Genomic DNA, 20,206 nt, shown 5'->3' with positions numbered 1-20,206 from the left:
TAATGCACTTAAGAGTATATGGTATAGCGTTATCATGGAACAGCTATTTGGACTTGGTTCCGCAAGCTGCAAACGGGCTCAGCTCATGCCAGAGCACCATCTCACATAATTCCAAACACTCTGCCTTCAGGATTGATAAGGCCTGCCATAGGAGTGACTGATAGGAATATATGTGTCCATTTTAGGTTTAGATATAGGTATACTATATCTAAAGCAAAGGGTGATTACACCACCTTGCCCCAGCTGTCGTGCAGCCAGTTGTGTCAGATTTGGGTGGCCAGCCAGGGGTGGCATAATACATGCTGCAGCCCCTGGTAGGCCCTGGGTACACCTATGCCCTGGATACCTAAGGTATCCTGTACAGGGACTGATAAGGTGACCCAGTATCCAATTGGATATGTACCTAAGGTACATGGAGTCCATTTTAACAGAGAGAGCAGGAAGCCTGGGGCCCTGAATAGCAGGATCCCAGGCCAACTAAGTCAAAAACCAGCAAAACACCAGGAAAAAAGTTGGGGGTAACCATAGTCAGGTATCCACCTTCCTACATAACACCCCCCCCCCCCCCCCCCCCCAAGTGAAAGGAGATAAGGCTATCCTTGACCAGGTAAGCCTATATTGCCTGAGTGGCCATATGAGGAGGTGCATGCACTGGCATGGTTACCCCCTATCTCATGGTCCACTAAGCAATCCCTCACCCTAAGGGTATCTGAGGGTCTCCACCATAGGGAATCTCTACCTGTGGTGTGTTTTGATAAAGAAAAAGGCTGGTGCTGATATGGAGTACTGAAGTGAGGCTCCACTAATTTTGGGCTCAGCTTCCTCCAATCACTATCCACCATACATGCCTTTCTTTCCAGGACTGAGTTGCTGTATGCTCTCAGGGTCAACCTCTGGCTACCTAAAGCTGGAGGCTGGGTCCCTCTGGTTGGCTTACTGGAGGGACAGGTCAGGTTTGGGGCCCTTAGGTCCCAGGTTTTGGCTGTGCCCAACAGTGTCCATCTGTGGGAGGTCCCTAACTAATTTTAAGGGGAATCCCTCAGGAGTTTGTTTTATTTTCACTTGGCTGGGACTACTAGCTTCAGTGCCCTTAATCTGCTGATTGGGGAGTTCTTTTGGACAGGGGGCCCTTTGGGGTCCACCACTGGCCTCCCTGACCTCCACAGCCCTGGGCTGACTGGGGCAGGGTAGAGAGGGGCAGGTTACCTGCTCCAGACTGGGTCCCACCTTGGAAGGGTCCACTGACATCAGGGGCTCTGCCAGGCTATGCCTGACTACCTCTGGGGCAGCTCCTTCACAAGGGGCAAGATCAGTTCCCTGAGGAGGCTGATCTTTTCCTAAAGTCTGGTGGGAGGGAGATTTCTCTTCCTCCTCAATGCTCTCTGTTTGAGTGGAGTGATCCATAGCTTCAGGCTTCACAACCCTATTATCAGTCTGAGTTTGGGCTGTGGCCATCACAACCCCAGAAATGTGTGGCAAGGTCCCTACATGAGTCACAAGAGTGATCTCTACTGGCACTACGTACCTTGTTGTTCTAAACAATACCAATCACACAGATTTTATGACCTACGTTGGTGTATGTAAGAATTAAAATTTCACCAGAATAGAAACACTCAATATTGTCAACTAGCTATATATGTCATATACATATTAATACATAGAAACAATAAAAATTAATACAGACCACAATAAAAATAATTGATACGTGAATAATAAGAAAAAGAAAATGGGAGATATGCTGTGCAAGTTGGTACAAAATTTATTTAGACATATTATCGATTTTGTTATTGTCACTGGTTAACACATCACTTAATATAAGTACATTCAAATAACACTTTATAAAAACATCAAAAAACACAATCGTTAAAAATGTTCATCAGAACAAAGGTCGACGCAGCGTTTCGGTTGTGGGTTTGAATAAAAACCTTCTTCAGGACCAGTTCTGAGGGTATTAAAATTCCTCTGACTTGGATCAGTCAAGCAGCATATTAGGCGATAAGATGAAGAATAGATTCGATCTCAGTGCATTATGTGTTCATAAATCTTGACCGAGTTTAACTCGGATTGGAGCTTGTATGATAGGAGCCACCAATGTCCTTACATGTGGAGGATGTGGTAGGGCCAAATTTGAGCAATGGCACACACGATGTAGCCGCAGACTTTTAACTTGTCGTTTTGGGCACCGTTGTTTATTGGGGGTTGACCTCCCACTTCTCAATCAGGGTCGGCCTCCCTGCTCCTATCGATACAGCGTTTCCGGCGTCTTAGCAATCACGCCATCACAACCCCACCAACCTTTTCAGGAAGGGACTCAGTTTGGGTATGGGCTGTTACCATCACAGCCCTGCTAACCTTTTCGGGGAGGGAATCTACTTGAGATTGGGCTGAGACTGGCACAGCCCCCCTAACCTATTCAGGAAGATTTACCATTTTAGAATGGGTTTCTTGTTCTACCTCAGCCCAGGCTGAGATCTCTAAATTATTCCCCAGTAGGCAATCTACAGGCAAGTTTGATGACACTGCCACTCTCTTGGGGCCAGTGACACCTCCCCAGCTGAGATTTACCACTGCTATGGGATGACTCTTCTGCACTCCATCAATGTTTGTCACCTGGTATGTGGCACCAGGTATAAGTTGCCTTGAGGGGACTAGGCTCTCAGTCACCATAATGATGCTAGCCCCTGTGTCTCTATAGGCCTCAACTTTTGAACCATTGATGAGGGGCTCCTGTCTGTATTTGCCCAAAGTGTTGGGACAATCAGTGAAATTGGCAAACCCCATGCCATCCTCACAGACAAGAGTATCTAAGTTAGGGGACTTGGTTAGGCCAGAGTCCCCAGGAACTCCCAGAGTAAAACCACCCAAATTCTTGGGGGCACTCCCACCACCTGGGGGATTACTACTAGTAGTAACAGGGGGCTTGGGAATGTTACTTGGGGGTATGTTTTCCTTATTGGGGTTCTTTGGGCAACTGCTGTCAGTTTTCCAATGACCCACCTTCTTGCAGGTTTGGCAATAAGGTTTCTTCTGGGTATTGGAAGGATTCTGGGACCCACCCCCCTCAGGGGATTTTTGGGGCCCTGATGTGGTTTGATCTGTAGATTTATTCCCACCCTTCTCTTGAGGCTTGGTTGATTCCTTCTTCTGGTCACCACCTTGGTTCTTAGGCCTAATCCTGGTTCTGACCCATTTGTCTGCCCTCTTACCCAATTCTTGTGGAGAGGTCAGATCAGAGTCTACCAGGTGCTGGTGTAATAACTGGTTCTGACAATTATTTAAGACTTGCTCTCTCATAATAAGATTATACAATCCTGTGAAGTCAGTAACTTTACTACCCAGTAGCCAGCCTTCCAAAGCCTTAGTGGCACAATCAACAAAGTCAGCCCAATCCTGAGACTGAGTTTTCTGGGTGTCTCTGAACAGCAACCTGTACTGCTCAGTTGTTAAGCCAAACCCATCAATCAGTGTATTCTTCAGGACTTGGTAATTGTTAGCATCCTCAGCTCTAGTAGTGAGGAGCTTATCTCTACCTTTGCCTTCAAAGGAGAGCCACAATATAGCTGCCCACTGATTTGGGGGGATGCACTGGACAGTGCAGGCCCTCTCCAAAGCAGTCATCCACTTGTGGATGTCATCCCCTTGTTTAAAGGAGGGCACTATTTTACTCAGGTGTCTAGTATCAAAACTCCTGTCTTTATCCTTAGGGATATTGCTGCCACCAGTGGGGACTACCCCACTTAACTGTTGCTCTCTAGCAAAGGCAAGCTTCTCCTTGGCAAGGGCAAGTTCTTCCCTCTGAATCCTCAGATTAGCCTGCTTCATCCTTGCTTCATGTTCTCTTCTCTGAGGGGAAGTCAGTCTCCTCTGGGGAGAGATCATTCTCCTCTGAGCAGAGGCATGAGAGTGCACAGAGATGTTGGAGTCCCTAGAATGAGATCTATCTCTTCTAATTCCAAAGTTAGGCCTGCTTAGGGTCAGTACTGGGGGTCCCCCAGATCCTTCCCTATGTAGGTCTAAGTTGGCCCTTGTAAGCCTGACTAGCTCAGGACCATTGTCTGCCTCATCCCCAGAAATAACCTCTTCATCCTCCTCCTCCTCTACTTCCTCAGTTTCAGTGAGGTCAGGATCTCCAGGGGTACCTTCTAAGGGGGGCATGCTCCCATCTGTATGAGTAGCTTTCCTAGCATCATAAGTCTCTAAGAGACCTAACAGAAAAGGAGTGGTAGGGTTAGAACCCTGTTTTAGTTTCCTGGAGGTACACAATTGTCTCATCTCCTGGAAGCTAAGGCCTGCATATCTGGAAGTGACCTGTGGAGGGTCAACAGCCACAAGGGGAGTCTCTGAAGACTCTCCATGGGTAGACATGCTTCTAGTGTGGTGTAAGCGATGCACCTACCTACACTATGGGTTTACCTACTGATCCCTTGCTAAGAGTTGTAGTCAAGGTGTGCTAAGCCTTGTTACACTACAACAGCTGGTTCAGTAGAACTCAGAGTATTCTAAGTTAAGTTATATGTACCTGGGTACTTATGTGATCTTTCAATTGATATTCTTAGGATACGTGCGAGGTAAAACAACAGCAAGCTCAAATCCCAACCGCTGCACACCAATGTGAGAAGTTGGCCTGATATATAGTGCTCACTATTCTAGTGATCACTTTGTATCATACCAAACAACCCTTATTGATGATTGGTTGTAAGTCAACCTTTCAGACCAGCTATCCTAGTAGCATGGACACGAGCAGTCTTCAGGCTAAACTCTAGAGGGCGTGTTAAGCCAGCTGTTTTACCATCACATATACCCCTTGAACACCAAGTGAAAGGACACCACACAAGTTGTTATAAAAATATAGGATATTTATTAATAACAGTTCTACCCTGAACTCTTTAGGAGTCAGGGAGCTAAGCACAATACAAAACTCTTACGAAAATACTTCAAGTTGCACAATTTACACAAATGCCCGAGGGGCACGAAAAACCATATACTACAAAAGTAGAATGCGAAATACTAGCAGGTAAGTAACAAGATCCAGAGGCTTCAGGATCGCTAGAACTACACTACTGAACCTTAAGATTACGAGCAGGAGGCCTAGGGAGATCGGGTGCAGAGTGTGCACTCTCACGCGGGATGCGGGCAAAGTCTATGGATGCTAGATTTCGTAAAGTTAGTGTTATCGGACGAATGCGACTAGTTAGGCTGAAAACGAAAAAGGATCTGGACACTTAGATAGTGAACCTACGTAGGAGCACCGAAATGCTCGAGTTACCTAGCCCAGGGGCTGCGGCTGCATAGGGTTCAAAAGACGTCGGGAATCCTCGTTACAGTCTATGGAGCCTGAAAGAAGAAGTTGCTGGCAGGCGACCAGTGATGAAGTTCGATGGGATCCAAGCCTGGATCGGAGTTGAAGATGACCTGAAAGCAGAGGGGACTCAGTTCTTGATCACTAGCCAGTGATCAGATGGGCACCAGGATGGCAACGGATGAGGGCACCTCGACCAGGTGAGTGGGCGACGCTTGGCTCTGCAGTCTCTCGGACCAGGAGGCGTTGTCGGCGACCAGGATGGAGGGGCGAGCTGTCCCACGAGGGTGTCTGTTGTCGGCACTGCTGAAACCAGGATTGGAGCAACAAGCCTTGGCAAAGGCAAGCCCACGCGGTGGACTCAAGATGGCGTCTGGAGTGGACCAGGAGGGTCCAGGGTGCTCCTCTGTTGGAGGGGAGCAAGGGCCAGTCTGGAGCAACCAGACCAGCGGTGAAATCGTCGTGGTACATCGTCAAGAGGGTCACTAGCCAACAGGCAAGTGACCGGACAACGTGGCAAGCAGCAAGGAAGCAGAAGGGCCCCACACAGATCTTGTGGATGCTGGGGGGCTGGACTTCGGTGCTGGAGCTGCTTAGGGTTAGGGCTTCTCAAACCCCAGTGCACTTACTCGAGGGTCTCTCGGGGGTCGTGCTGGAGAAGCGTTGTGCAGGTCTTGAAGATGGCCGGTCCCACGGGTCTCGTCGCACCCACGAATCTCAGCTGTGCTGGATGATGTAGGTAGAGGTCAGAGATGGCGGGGAATCCGGGTCGCGTCGAGCTGGGCAGTCTTGATCCGGAGGATGGACTTACAGCAAACCGCAAGAGCTTCGATGGTGCCTGCTGGTGCAGGGTGGCTACTCCTTAGCCACAAGGGAGAGTCTTCAGAAGAGTCAAGAGTTCCTTTCGTGGAAAGTAGTTTCAAGATCCAAGATTATCTAATTTGGGAAGGGGCCTGCTCCTACCTTTATCCTAAGAAAAGGGGCTGGCACGCGACTAAGTCCTGCCCTATGGGTGGGACTAGGAGGGGGTGGTTATGATAGAGCGCGCGAGGCCACCCGACCAACAGTTTTCGCCGTTTCCGGCTTCAGGGCCCATATACTTTTCAAATCACCATATACATCGATCAGGTGACTTCACGAGCTCTATCAAGTTGGTGTGTGTGTGTTCCCTGCTACCAAATTTCGGTGCACCCGACTTACCATCCAACCGATGCGAGTGCCTAATGACCACAATGAATCAGGGAGCTAGCTGTAAAGGAAAAGCAGCAAAATACAAACCCAACCAATAACATTCAAATACTGTTTAAAATGACCACGGACAACTGGAAGTTTTAAAATGTTTATCTAAAGTTCAATATTTTCTTGCATGAGGTACAGTAAAATAAGGCAATCAATAACCAAGATAACGTAAATCACATATGCATAAAGAAATAATGACAGAGTAATCATCAAAGTACTAATAAAATGTAACGAGAAAATACTATGTAAGTCAGTATTATCTAAACAGGGATAGGCTAAGTGTGTGTGACTATAGGAGAGCTTATAATGAATAACACGCTTCACTTAAGGTGAAGTGGCCTTTGAACAATCTAGGCAACGAAGTTCTAGACCATATCAGGAAATGACACACTGCTATGCAAAATATAATTTCTAACAAATGAGAAGGCATAGGAATAACTTTGCAAAAATTATAAATGACTTTCAATAGTTGCGGAAAGGCATGGAAAATATAACATATGCAATGTTGAACTTTATTAAAGCAAAAGTTAGAAATTCAGGAGGTGCAAGAATTTCAAGAGGTTCAGAGCAATATTTACCTAGAAAGGTGTGGAAACCAAACCCTGGCCACGGGTCAGTTAAGGACAGGAAACCCTCAAGGAAGGATACCCCTCAAAGGACAGCAGGTGCAGAATGGACACCCAGGATAGGACAGGATACCCTCGGAATAGGAATCAGGACAGGACCCTCAGGACAGGACAGCAAACCCTCAGGACAGGACCCTCTTCAGGACAGGACCGGAACCCACAGTTCGGAAGCAACGCCTGCGCTCCACCCGCTCTGCAGCTATCGATCAAGACCCCGATTGGGTCAGCGAACTCCCAGCTAAGTGCCTTGCCAGCACTTTAAGGTTCAGTAGAACCTTAGTCTATGGTCAAATTCGGACAGAGTGCTCCGCAGCGCTCTGTATCTTCAGTCACCTATTGAGTGCGTTGGGTCAGTGACAGGTCAGCTAAACCAGACAAGTCGGACGGTTCACTAGGTGAACCCAGGGTAGATATACAGTTTGGGGACAGTGTACCACCCCCCAATGTTGCAAAGTGTCAGAATCCCTCAATTTCGATTGGTCCTAAGGTAGGGTTTGGGTAACACACCAATCACATTACACGATTTGAAGCCTTCATTAACATATTTGGGTACCGCCTAGCAGGTTTGGGGTTCCCATGAGAAGTTACACGGCAAACAGTAGCGCAATATTACAATGTATCATATAAGGAGCCACATTCGCTGTTCTTGCAGGGCAGAGGTGACTTTCTCAGGAGCATCTCGCCCATCACTGCCAGCTGGCTATGTTCCATCAGCCAAGGTCCCTCGTGCTGCCGAATGTCGCACAGGCGCAGAAGGGACCTCCAATATGGCTCTCCTCTCACTCAGACCCCCATTTCCCGCGGTACATGAAAAGTAAGCGAAAACAAATTAATACATAATAATGTCATTATGAAAACACATCACAGGGTTTGTACTTTTAACTCATCATCAAGAAATAAACCTATTGCATAAAATGTTAGCTACATTGACACGGACACAAGAGCAGTGGCACGAGCAGTACCACATGATAAGCACAGCTATGAATTACGCATGCGCATAACTTTCCCTCCACTTCTGCCGACGCGTCAGGACACGTGAGTGTGGCTGACGCATGCGCAGTAACTAAAATACAAGCGGCGGCCATTTTTAGGAACATGGATTAATTTATTAGAAATACACATAGGCAAGCTTCGGGAACTTTGCTTAAACAAAATAAATGTTAGTAAAACATACATTTTTGTTACCTTATTACACATAAACGAGGTTCTTGATTTCGGCAAGCCGCAAAATATGCGAAGCTTTGCTTCATCAATCCCCTCTTTGATGATATCTACTATCATCACAAATTATAATGGAACCAGATGCCAACTTTCTTTCACACTTTATAAAGTTCTATTTCTTCCAGCAACCGTTCTAACTTTTCTCTCTCAGTTTTAGCAGGGTGAGAAGTCTTCACCTTTTTGTATATCTGATCATTCACTTCCTCTAATTCAATCTCATCCACACTTCGTTTCACTCCTCTTGCATTTATCTCGTGCTTTTTGGTGCGCTTGCGGCATTTACAGCATAAGAAAATGGAAAGTATAATAAGACCTATAATACCAATTGGCATCAGAATTTTGAATAATAAGCTTTTACCTATGCTAGCAAGCCAATGACCTACATTTGAGAGACCATCTACCAGTCTCTTCCAGGCACTATCAACCTCGAGTGGTTTGAGTTCCTTTGCCAAATTAGTAATGTTTTTCACATATCTTTTGATCTGTACACTTTTATCCGGAATATAAGTGCAACAATGTTGCGCCTTCAACATCCGGCAGACTCCGCCCTCTTTCGCTAATAAGGTGTCAAGAGCAAGTCGATTTTGTAAAACCATTGATCTGATCGCAACCATTTCGGTATTGACCAGCAGAAATCCATGAGCTGTTTCAGTAGACAGCACATCTACTATAGTAGACAATTTGCAAATTCTGTGAGTGTTCAGAACCACTCCCACTCCAGGTATCAGTGCACTGAAAATACTACCCATAATTTCACCTATACTCTCTCTTTTACTACGCACTAAGCCATTAGTATCTTCATTGCTTCCAGCTTTTCCATTCACATGGTATATTTTCGGGAAAACAATGCCAAAGTAGCAGCTTCCATACCAGTGATCCGGCAATTTGAAATAAGCCTTGTCCCCACAAATATAATAAATTCCAGGAAACACAGGCTCTGACCCATTTTTGAAACCCCAACCTCCAATTACCTTGTAATTATGTTCGCATTCACTGGAACCAATGAAAACATTATTATAATAGCTAGTCTTCTCGCGGTGAAGACATAGCTTGCCTTTCTTTTCAAAATCCAGCAACAGAGCAAGACCCGCTCCACCAGATGATGTGCCTTCCATGTTTTCTGCCCACTTTGGCTTTTTCTGACTTTCGTCATTAGCCTTCTTCTGAATTTTAATTCTCCTTTTCTCTGCCATGTTCAGGAACATCTTTTCCTGCTCACGCAAAGAACAAGTCAAGTTATCTCTGTGTGCGTCTGCTATGTCAATGTTCCCTATAGTCAGAAAGTAGTCTCCCATATATCTTATGGTGTCAGTTTTGGTATGTACAGGATTCAAGTTCCCACGTATAGGAAGTTCAGAAAAGATCACGTCATTGTTAGAGTAATAATACTGTAACGGTCCCCTTTTGTAAAATAAACTAGCTAAAATGCTACAGGAAATTCCATATGTCAATGGCAGATGATGGTATGTCACGCCTTCAGCCACAGAAGTAGGTAGCTTCATGCAGACATAGCAATCTTCAATTTCCATAGTCTCTACATAGTGTATTAACAAGTTTGCGAAAACATTTAAGTGTGTCCTGTTCTTCATTCCATGATAATGTAGTCCTCCCTCATCTGATGCTTCTAAATTCTGTTTTGTTTGTCTCAGGGCTCTTTCATGTCGTGCTACACTCTGTGTTGTTAGCTCCTCACTGTCAGTATTTACAACTTCAGTAGGGACAATGTTAGTATCTTTACTTACAGCAAAGGGAATGAAAATTGTTAATCCTATCCAGATAACTATCAGTACTACTACACTACATATACACACCTTGCAACACGTCTTAAAACGGCTGCAACTAGGTCTACCATTCACTGTTGAATCAGACATTTTAGCTCAGAAGGAGTGTTCTCACCCCTCTTTTTAGCTTTTTACACAACTAGCTTACTTTGTGCAAATTCACGGTGGTTCGTCTTCCTCTTCAGCTGAGTACTCTGGGACAGGTTCTCCGTCGCTCACGTCAGTTATATCAAGATCTTCAAGTTCCTCCAAAACCAGTGTCCATTCAGGAGACTTGTACTTTTTGTTTTGTCTTTTTATTCGCTCACTCCTTCTTTTGGAAGAGTCTTCTTCTTGCTCTGCTATTCGAGCACTTCTTCTTGCCTCTGCACGTTTTTCTTCCACTGTCTTTATCCTTAGTCTCAATCTTTTTACAAACCTAGGCTCAAGGTTGTTTCTTTTCTTTAGTCTCTTAGTCGGTACTTGGACTTCACTTTCTTTTCTTATTTTCTTGTTCTCTTTATCTTGTGGTAATTCTTCTCCACTTTCTTCTCCTTCTTCCCTTATCTGGCTAGTTCCAGGGCTAGCATCAAATTCTTCTGCCTGGTTGCTAATCTGGCCTTGTTCAGGAATATTTTGTTTTTGGCTTTCGATTGTCTTTATTTCTGTTTCTGTTTCCTGAACCCGTTCTTCTAACCCTCTCTGATCCTGTTCAAGCACTTCGATCTCTTGATTTTCTTCTGCTCGAACTATCACTCTTTTTCTAGTCTCTCCCTTATCTGCATCAGGTGTTCGCGGTGGTGTATCGAATACCTGCTCTGTCCCTGTCTGACCTTCTCCTTCCTCAGTTTTGATTTGAATCTCAAGCGGCTGAGGTTCTTCGCCTGTGCCTTGCTTTTCCTGACTAGTCCACTCTCTACCTTCACTAAGTCGTTCTCTTGTTCTGATAGGATCTTCGGTCAGATCAATCATCGGTATCCATTCTTCTGGCCATATGCTTGGCAGCTCGTCTTCAGCTACTCCTGGCTCAGTTTCCTGGACCTCTTCAGCAGGCTGGTTTCTTGGCAGTTCGTAGTCAACTACTCCTGGGCCAACGTCTGCTGTTCCTGCAACCTGACTGGTGCTGGGCTGCTCGTTGTCAGTTGCTTCTGGTCTGGCTCCTTCAGGGTCCTCTGCTGGTTGCCCTTCTTCTTCAAATCCTCTGTCTGGCAATACCTTCTGGGTGTGTCCAGCGTGGATCCACTGAGGAATACCTGCAACCTTCACTGCAGTGGTTGTCACCAGGATTACTTGGCGTTTCTTTCCCCACCTTGGTGCCAGACAGCTTGATCGAGTGTGCTTCTTTATTTTGACCCAATCTCCTGGAACCAAGCTGTGGAGAGGAGTCGTTGGATTGAGGATGCCGTCGTCTCCAATCTGGCGAGAGATAGAACGCACTTGGTCACCCAATCTTCTGCAGTATTCAAGCACCAAATCATCAGTAATACTCAACAGTTTGCTTCCTGGCACCCATGCTTGTCTCATCACTCTTCCCATAATGATTTCATGGGGACTTAGGCCTGTCTTGCGGTCTGGAACACTTCTCAGTCCCATCAGGACCAGGGGCAGGGCCTTCACCCAGGTCATGCCAGTAGCATCTGTCAGCTTTGCTAGTCTGTTTTTGATAGTTCCATTTACTTGTTCCACTATTCCAGAAGCCTCTGGGTGGTATGCACAATGGAGTTTCTGCCTTATTCCGAAGGCCTTACAGAGTTCAGCCAGTATGTCATTCTGGAAATGTCCACCCTTATCTGATTCAATAATGCATGGTATTCCGAACCTAGGTATCAGTTCTTTTAGTAAACACTTCGCTACTGTCAGTGCGTCACTTTGAGGAGTAGGGTAAGCTTCTACCCATTTTGAAAATACGCAAACAATGACAAGGACATATCGTTTCCCTTCACAACGGGGCATGGTGATAAAATCAACCTGTATCTTTATAAAGGGACCCCCTGATCTCCCAATCTTGCTCAGTTCAACCATTGTCCTCTTGCCTGGGTTCATCTGTTGACATGACAGGCACCTCTGGCAGAGGGACTCTGCTACCTTCCTGAACTTTTTACTGTACCAAGTCTGTTGAAATACCAGAATCATGGCATCCCTACCAATGTGTGATCCTTCATGTATTAATCTTGCCATTGTGCCAAGCAAGTGTCGGGGTAACACAGGCATACCAGTTGGGCCCAAAATCACACCATCCACACGTCTCGGTCTACACCCATCCTCCTTCCATTTCTCTCTTTCTTGCCAAGGAGCCGACTCCTGCCACTCTCTCACCTCATCCCATGTAGGCACTTCCTCAAACACCTGAAGCTGGCAGCTGGTTCCTGGCCCCCCTCGTTTTGGATTTACAATATACCGATCTTTGGCACACCATTGAGCCACTCGATCAGCATAATCGTTCCCCAGTGATACTCTGTCCATGCTCCTTTGATGAGCAGTACATTTTACCACTGCCAGTTCTTTGGGCAACTGGATGGCCTCTAAAAGGTCATGAACAACCTTTGCATTCCGAATGGGAGTACCTGAGGAAGTCATGAATTCCCTCTGTAGCCATAATTGGCCAAAGTCATGCACAACGCCACAACAGTACTGACTGTCAGTATACACTGTTATGCGTAAGTCCTTCCCAATTTTGCAAGCCATTATCATGGCTATCAATTCGGCTACTTGTGCAGACTTGATGTTATATAGGTAACCTGCTTGTTCAATTTTTGTGAAAGACACTACTGCATAAGCAGCACTCAAGCCTCCTAATTCATGTCTTAGACAGGAACCATCCACAAATAGTTCTTTATCATGCTCAGGCAATGGTACTTCTTTTATGTCTGGGCGTGGCTTGGTACTGAACTCTGTTAGGTCAATACAATCATGTTCATCATCATCCCCACCTTCCATTTCCAAGGGGTCGGGGAGTAAGGTGGCAGGGTTCAGAATACCGCACCTAACAATGCTTACATTTGCTGCACCCACAAGAATCCTCTCGTATTTAGTCAGCCGACTAGGGGTGAGATACTGTGTTTTAGTTCTGGTCAATAGAATTACCACTCCATGTGAAACATACACGGTCACAGGATGTCCCATGACAATGGACTCACTCTGTTCCAAACTTGCACAGGTAGCAGCTACTGCTTTCAGACAGCCTGGTAACCCAGCAGCTACTGGGTCCAGTGTGGCAGAGAAATAAGCCACAGGCCTTCTGGTCGTGCCATGTTCTTGAGTCAGGACAGACAATGCGCAATTATCGCGAGTGTCACAGAAAAGGGCAAACTCTTTGGAATAATCTGGCATTCCCAACGCAGGGGCGGTACACAGACAGTTCTTCAATCTTGTGAAAGCCATTAGACTTTCATCGTCCCACTGTACAACATCTGGCATCCCTCTCGTGGTCATTTTTATCAAGGGCCTGGCTAAGGCTGCAAATCCCAGAATCCACTGCCTGCAGTACCCTAATACACCCAGGAACATTCTGACATCTTTTTGAGTACGGGGCAACTGCATTTTTTGAATTATTCTCACTCTTTCTGATGTGACTTTTCTGACACCCTTTTCTATTTGGTGTCCCAGATATTTTACAGATTTCGCACAGAACTGTAGTTTGTCAGGGGCTACTTTATGCCCTTTCTCACACAGATGATTTAGGAGGGCAATGGTGTCAACCACACAGTCCCGGTGACTTTTAGACGCCACTAGAAGGTCGTCTATGTACTGCACTAACACAGAGTTCCCAGGTAAGATCAAAGTCTCTAGACATTTTTTCAAGATCTGATTAAAGATAGAGGGGCTCTCTGTATACCCTTGAGGGACCTGATTCCAACAATACACGTGACCCTCGAAGGCAAATGAGAAAAGAAATTTGCTGTCGGGGTGCAGGGGTATCGAAAAGAATGCATGACACAAATCAATCACAGTGAACCATTCAGCATCCCAAGGAATCTGGTATAATATCACTGCAGGGTTTGGGACAATAGGGCAGCAAGGAACTACAATTTTGTTAACCTTTCTCAGGTCCTGCACTACCCTATACTTGCCACTAGGCTTTTTGATGCCCATAATCGGTGAGTTGCATGGGCTGCTCATCACTTCCTGTATGATGTTTCCTTCCAATAATTTTTGTATTTCCAGAGTGACACCTGCTTTCACTTCAGCATTCATTCGGTAGGGCCTAGTGTTAGGATATACTGCATTGTCCTTGATGGCTATCTGTATGGGGTCCACATCTTTCATCAAACCCACATCTTTTCCAGTGAAATCCCACACTTCTGGCTTTACGGCTTCCTGGAGTTCTTGGGGCAAGTCCTGCAGGGTCAATCTTTTAATTTCTGAGTCAGGTCTAAGCAACAATAATTTATAAATGCCGTCTTCATCTGGGGTCTGTATTTCAACACCCTTTGGTGTGCAAAAGATGGTACAGTTCATTTTGCACAGCAAATCACGACCCAGTAGATTCACTGGACTGGTGTCACAGACGACAAATCTATGCATCTGTTTAAAATTTCCAATTGAAATCTCCATTGGTTCGGTAACAGGAGTACTAATCAATTGATTAGATACACCCACTACTTGGATATTTTCTCCTGAGAGGGGTAGGTTTGGAACGTCCACTGTTCTTACAGTAGAACGGGTAGCGCCAGTGTCCAACAGAAAGGTGACATCATTTCCGTCAACCTTTCCTTCAATATATGGTCCAGACTGGTCTACCGGCAAGGAAGCGCCAAGTACGCACTCCTCGTCCTCCCCTCTCAGGCCCCGTCAGTCCTGATCATTACAAAGGAAGGTATCATTCAGCAGATACTGCGAAGTTGCTGTATTTCTGTTCTCCCCGCTTTCCCAAACCTCTATCTCTTCATTTTCTGCCTGTCTTCCCCTGTATACCTGCTTGGGTGCTCGAGGCACCTGAACTGTTTTTACCTGGGGTTGAGTCTTTCTTGGTCTTTCTTTCTGCGTCTGTGGAGTTAAATCAGGAGTTTTCTCATTAACATCGACTAATTGGGGACACTCGTTTCGCCAGTGTCCAATTTCGCCGCACTGATGGCAGGGAAATTTTTTCATAGCCTCTTCCCTGCTAAATTTGGGCCGGGGCTTTCCTCCACCCCCTCCCCCAGGACCTTTGTTCTCAGCATTTTTAACCATGTTACTCAATTGTTTTTCCTGTTGTTCTGCGAGCTTCACCTGAGCCCACATAACCTTCTCCTTAAGGGCCTTTTTCTTTTCTGCCATCTCGTCCTCGCAGTACTTAGCGTACCGCAGGACCTCATCCATTTTCTTAGTATGCCAACAGATTTTATTATCTTTTATCCACTGACAAATTTCAGGTCTTAAACCATTTACAAACCTGTAAATAAAGTGCGTCATATCCTTCAGGTCGATGTTGTCAATACCGCTGTATGTTTTAAATACCTGCAATAACCTCTCATAGAAGGAGTGCACTGTCTCGTCCCTTTCCTGTGTTGTTCTATCTATTTTTGTCCAATCAGTTTCCTTTGCGGGCACCTTTTCTTTCAAATGCTGAATTACCTGCTCATATTTTCGCATGACCTCCTTTGATGGCTCCCCTGTTTCCTTGTTTCTGGGGTACTCCTCACTCGGCCAGTCTATGTTTATTTTACACTGGGTCCATAAATCTACTGGAACCACAATGTCGAAAAACCCATCCAGGTCTTTCCACAGACATTTCTGTACCTTCACGAACCTTTCCACCTGCCTGTACCAGTCAACTGGTTTTTCTCGTAATTTTGGAAAATCGTTCGTGAAGGACACAATATCCTGCCTAGACCAGGGAACATGTACATATTTCCCTCCTGGAACTTCGCGCATGGGGCATAACTGCTCAGGTTTTTCTACCTCTCTTAAAGCAAACTCGGGAGTCACTTGTCGGGAGCGAACCTCTTCCCTCTTTTTCGCCCACCTGCTTCTCCATTTTTCCACATCTCCCCATTTCTGCAGTACCCCCATTAATTCTTTAATCTGCAACTTCTTCCCTGCCACATTCAGGTGTTCTATATCTTTGTCTGAGAAGTCTGCTCTGTACGGTTTCTGTAAGGGCTTGGATTTTGAGATATCTACCCCCATACTAACTGCTGTTTCGGTCAGTTTTTCATGGAGCACTCTGGTGTTCCTTGTAAAGCTTTTACATATGAACGACAATTCTTCTTCAGAGTAGGTATTCAATCGATCCAACCCCACATTTCCTGCCATTAATTCTTCTATTTCGACCCTCAGCTTGTAGAGATCTAAAGGCTTTGTTTGCGGAGTCTGCTTCTCTAATTCACGACTCCAACTCTCAATTTCATCCGGAGTTACCAGAGAGACATTCCTAGTACCTGTTGCTGTCTCTAATTTAATTTCTTTTGTATTAAAAGGGTTATACCTCTGCTGTGTTCCCTTTCCAGTCTGTTTGTTTGGCAATTCCAAAAACGCAACTTCAGACTCGCACTCACTGGACTGATCATCTACAATGATCGGTTCCTGTCTCGGGGTTGCCATGACTGGGGTCATAACTGGAGTAATCGGATTTCCCTGACCATTTCCATATAACGGGACCACCGGTCCAATAGTTACTGGAATAGTCAATGCCTCAGGACTGGTATTTAACTGAGAAATTTTCTGAATTATTTCTGTTCTTTGTCTAGCTAGAGCCTCTTGCTCCTTTTCCACTAGTACCCTTCTTAGAGTTGTGTCATGTAATATCTGGGGTGTCAATGGAGGAGTAAAACTCGGGGCAGTAGGATGCGTTTCACTTGGTCCTCCCCCATAATTTGGTTTCGGGAATAAAGTTCCAGTATTAAAGGACCTGCGCTCTTCCCCATATGGAGGTTGAACAAAAGGCAGTCCTGAATTTGAGGGTTTCTCTTCGCTTTCATACAAGGGTCTGGGAAAAAAGGTTTTCGTACGTGAATATTTTTCTTCCTGACTTGCGGGCACTTTGGGATATATATCCCTTGTTTCCGTCAGTTCGGGTTTTTCAGGATAGGGCAATACTTGACCACCCCCTCCCAGTCCCAGGGACCTGTCTTCTTCTTTTAGGAAGTGACGTCGGGGAACATCTCCTACACTGGAAGGTCGGGTTCCCTCATTGTAAGGTGGCGGACTTCTGGTACAGATGTCATCTATTAGTTCATCATCTGAATCCCCCAGGGCCCCCCAATGCTTACATTTTTCAGTACTTTTCTCACCCGCTCCAATGTTATGACATGCAGGCATCATGGGAAACAGACCCTCAACAATCATGCTCTGCCTCCACTGTTTCATCCTTTTATCCCTGGATTCCTGTTTCTGCCTGGGGTACCACTTGGTCAAACCCTTGTCCATTCGGGGTCTTTCTCTTTCAAAAGCCTCAATCTCCCATTCCTCTAATGCCTCATACTGCGTTAGTCTCGGTCTGGGATGCAGTTCATTCATTCGGGTTCTTAAATTAAATAAGATCCTACCATTGAAAGTACCATCTAACGGAAAAGCCAATACTCCGTCATCTTTTGTGTACTTCACCCAATTCTCCAGCCACACACAGGTATTGTACCCTCGGTCAAACATCATGAATGAGGCGGGAGTATTGGGTGCTGGGACAAGAACACCTTCTCTAGATTTAATCGGTTTGTCCGTTTTAAAATAATTTTTCACCTTACTTACAAGGGACATTTTTCTCTTGGTTCCGTACATAATATCGTATCTGTTAGCCTTCCACTGATCCCTTTCAAACCCTAGATGCCTTGGATCAGGTCGAGTCTCTGTAGTCTGCGAGTGCCACATACGACTTCTGCGCTAACTTTGTTTACAAACTACCTCCAATCAGAACGCGCTTCAGAAAATTCGTGCAACCAATGGGTGCGCGACACAAAATAAGCTCCGCCAATGGGTGCGCGGCCCCTTCGTGAGACAGTTCCCACGCTCCGGCGCTCACCCCTCCTTTACAATTTCAGCTCCGCTACCCGCCCGCTGCTTCTACCAATCCCAGCGCGGCACAGAGTGACGTCAGAGGCGCTTCGCGACTGACTCCCTCCCTTCACAAGGTAACGGAAACTTTCTTTCTTTTAAAGTGCTCAGTGCTTGGTTATTTTACAACAAATACACATTCGCCACAGTGCTCAAGTGTCTAGACAGAGAAAGAATTCTTTTACTGCAAGTAAACTACTTCCATTTACTTTTCACTCGCTGCGGGCAGATCTCTTCCGCCTACCCTTCACTCTAGCATCGGTGAACCTGTTATTCCCCTAAACTCATCCACTTCTTTCCGGGATATATTCCGAGTTTAAGGTTTCTCAGCGGACCCCTCTGCTTTCACGCTAGCTCCGAGGAACCTGCTACTCTTCCGATGTGACCCTTACTAGGTTACGCCACTATGGGAATTTTGCCAATGAACCCCGTTACTGTCATTTATTCACACATGTATTCAGAAAACCCTAGTTAGTGCTTCCCGGTTATCCTAACCTGCACCTAACTTTCCTCGAACCTGTGACCTCAGGACAATGGATTCTATTCACCACTTGCCCTTTCAATTCCCCGGGGAGTTCGGACAACACTTAACTAAACGATTGACAATTGCATGGATTAGTACATATAACAATATAAGAACAAGAATAATGGCAATACAGTAATTCATGAATTTCAACAGCGTATTCACAAGAGAGTGATCAGTTCCCTCAGAACAGCCGCTCTTATAGCAGCATTAATATAATAGCAGCTTCCGACTTAACTAGTCCAACTAATCCCTGCCTTACTCTCAACTAGTCCCTAACCATCCTCTAGCTACCAGAAAAACTGATAGAGCGCGCGAGGCCACCCGACCAACAGTTTTCGCCGTTTCCGGCTTCAGGGCCCATATACTTTTCAAATCACCATATACATCGATCAGGTGACTTCACGAGCTCTATCAAGTTGGTGTGTGTGTGTTCCCTGCTACCAAATTTCGGTGCACCCGACTTACCATCCAACCGATGCGAGTGCCTAATGACCACAATGAATCAGGGAGCTAGCTGTAAAGGAAAAGCAGCAAAATACAAACCCAACCAATAACATTCAAATACTGTTTAAAATGACCACGGACAACTGGAAGTTTTAAAATGTTTATCTAAAGTTCAATATTTTCTTGCATGAGGTACAGTAAAATAAGGCAATCAATAACCAAGATAACGTAAATCACATATGCATAAAGAAATAATGACAGAGTAATCATCAAAGTACTAATAAAATGTAACGAGAAAATACTATGTAAGTCAGTATTATCTAAACAGGGATAGGCTAAGTGTGTGTGACTATAGGAGAGCTTATAATGAATAACACGCTTCACTTAAGGTGAAGTGGCCTTTGAACAATCTAGGCAACGAAGTTCTAGACCATATCAGGAAATGACACACTGCTATGCAAAATATAATTTCTAACAAATGAGAAGGCATAGGAATAACTTTGCAAAAATTATAAATGACTTTCAATAGTTGCGGAAAGGCATGGAAAATATAACATATGCAATGTTGAACTTTATTAAAGCAAAAGTTAGAAATTCAGGAGGTGCAAGAATTTCAAGAGGTTCAGAGCAATATTTACCTAGAAAGGTGTGGAAACCAAACCCTGGCCACGGGTCAGTTAAGGACAGGAAACCCTCAAGGAAGGATACCCCTCAAAGGACAGCAGGTGCAGAATGGACACCCAGGATAGGACAGGATACCCTCGGAATAGGAATCAGGACAGGACCCTCAGGACAGGACAGCAAACCCTCAGGACAGGACCCTCTTCAGGACAGGACCGGAACCCACAGTTCGGAAGCAACGCCTGCGCTCCACCCGCTCTGCAGCTATCGATCAAGATAATCATAGAGTGAAGGGTAGGTACCAAAAACTGATGGAGAGCGGTAATTTCTTCTGGTAGTTTCTTAATGCAAAACCCTCATGCTACCTCTATTTTACCGCTCAAAAGGTGTTGGGCCCTTCACACCATGTATTACCATCAGGAGAAATTTAAATAAAGATGAACAGTCAAAATGCAATTATTATTGTAAGCCAATAAAGAGAGTTGTTGATTATTTTAAA

The sequence above is a fragment of the Lissotriton helveticus genome, chromosome 4_1, assembly GCF_964261635.1.
Source record: "Lissotriton helveticus chromosome 4_1, aLisHel1.1, whole genome shotgun sequence".
Lineage (NCBI taxonomy): Eukaryota > Metazoa > Chordata > Amphibia > Caudata > Salamandridae > Lissotriton > Lissotriton helveticus.
This window is presented reverse-complemented; position numbering follows the sequence as displayed.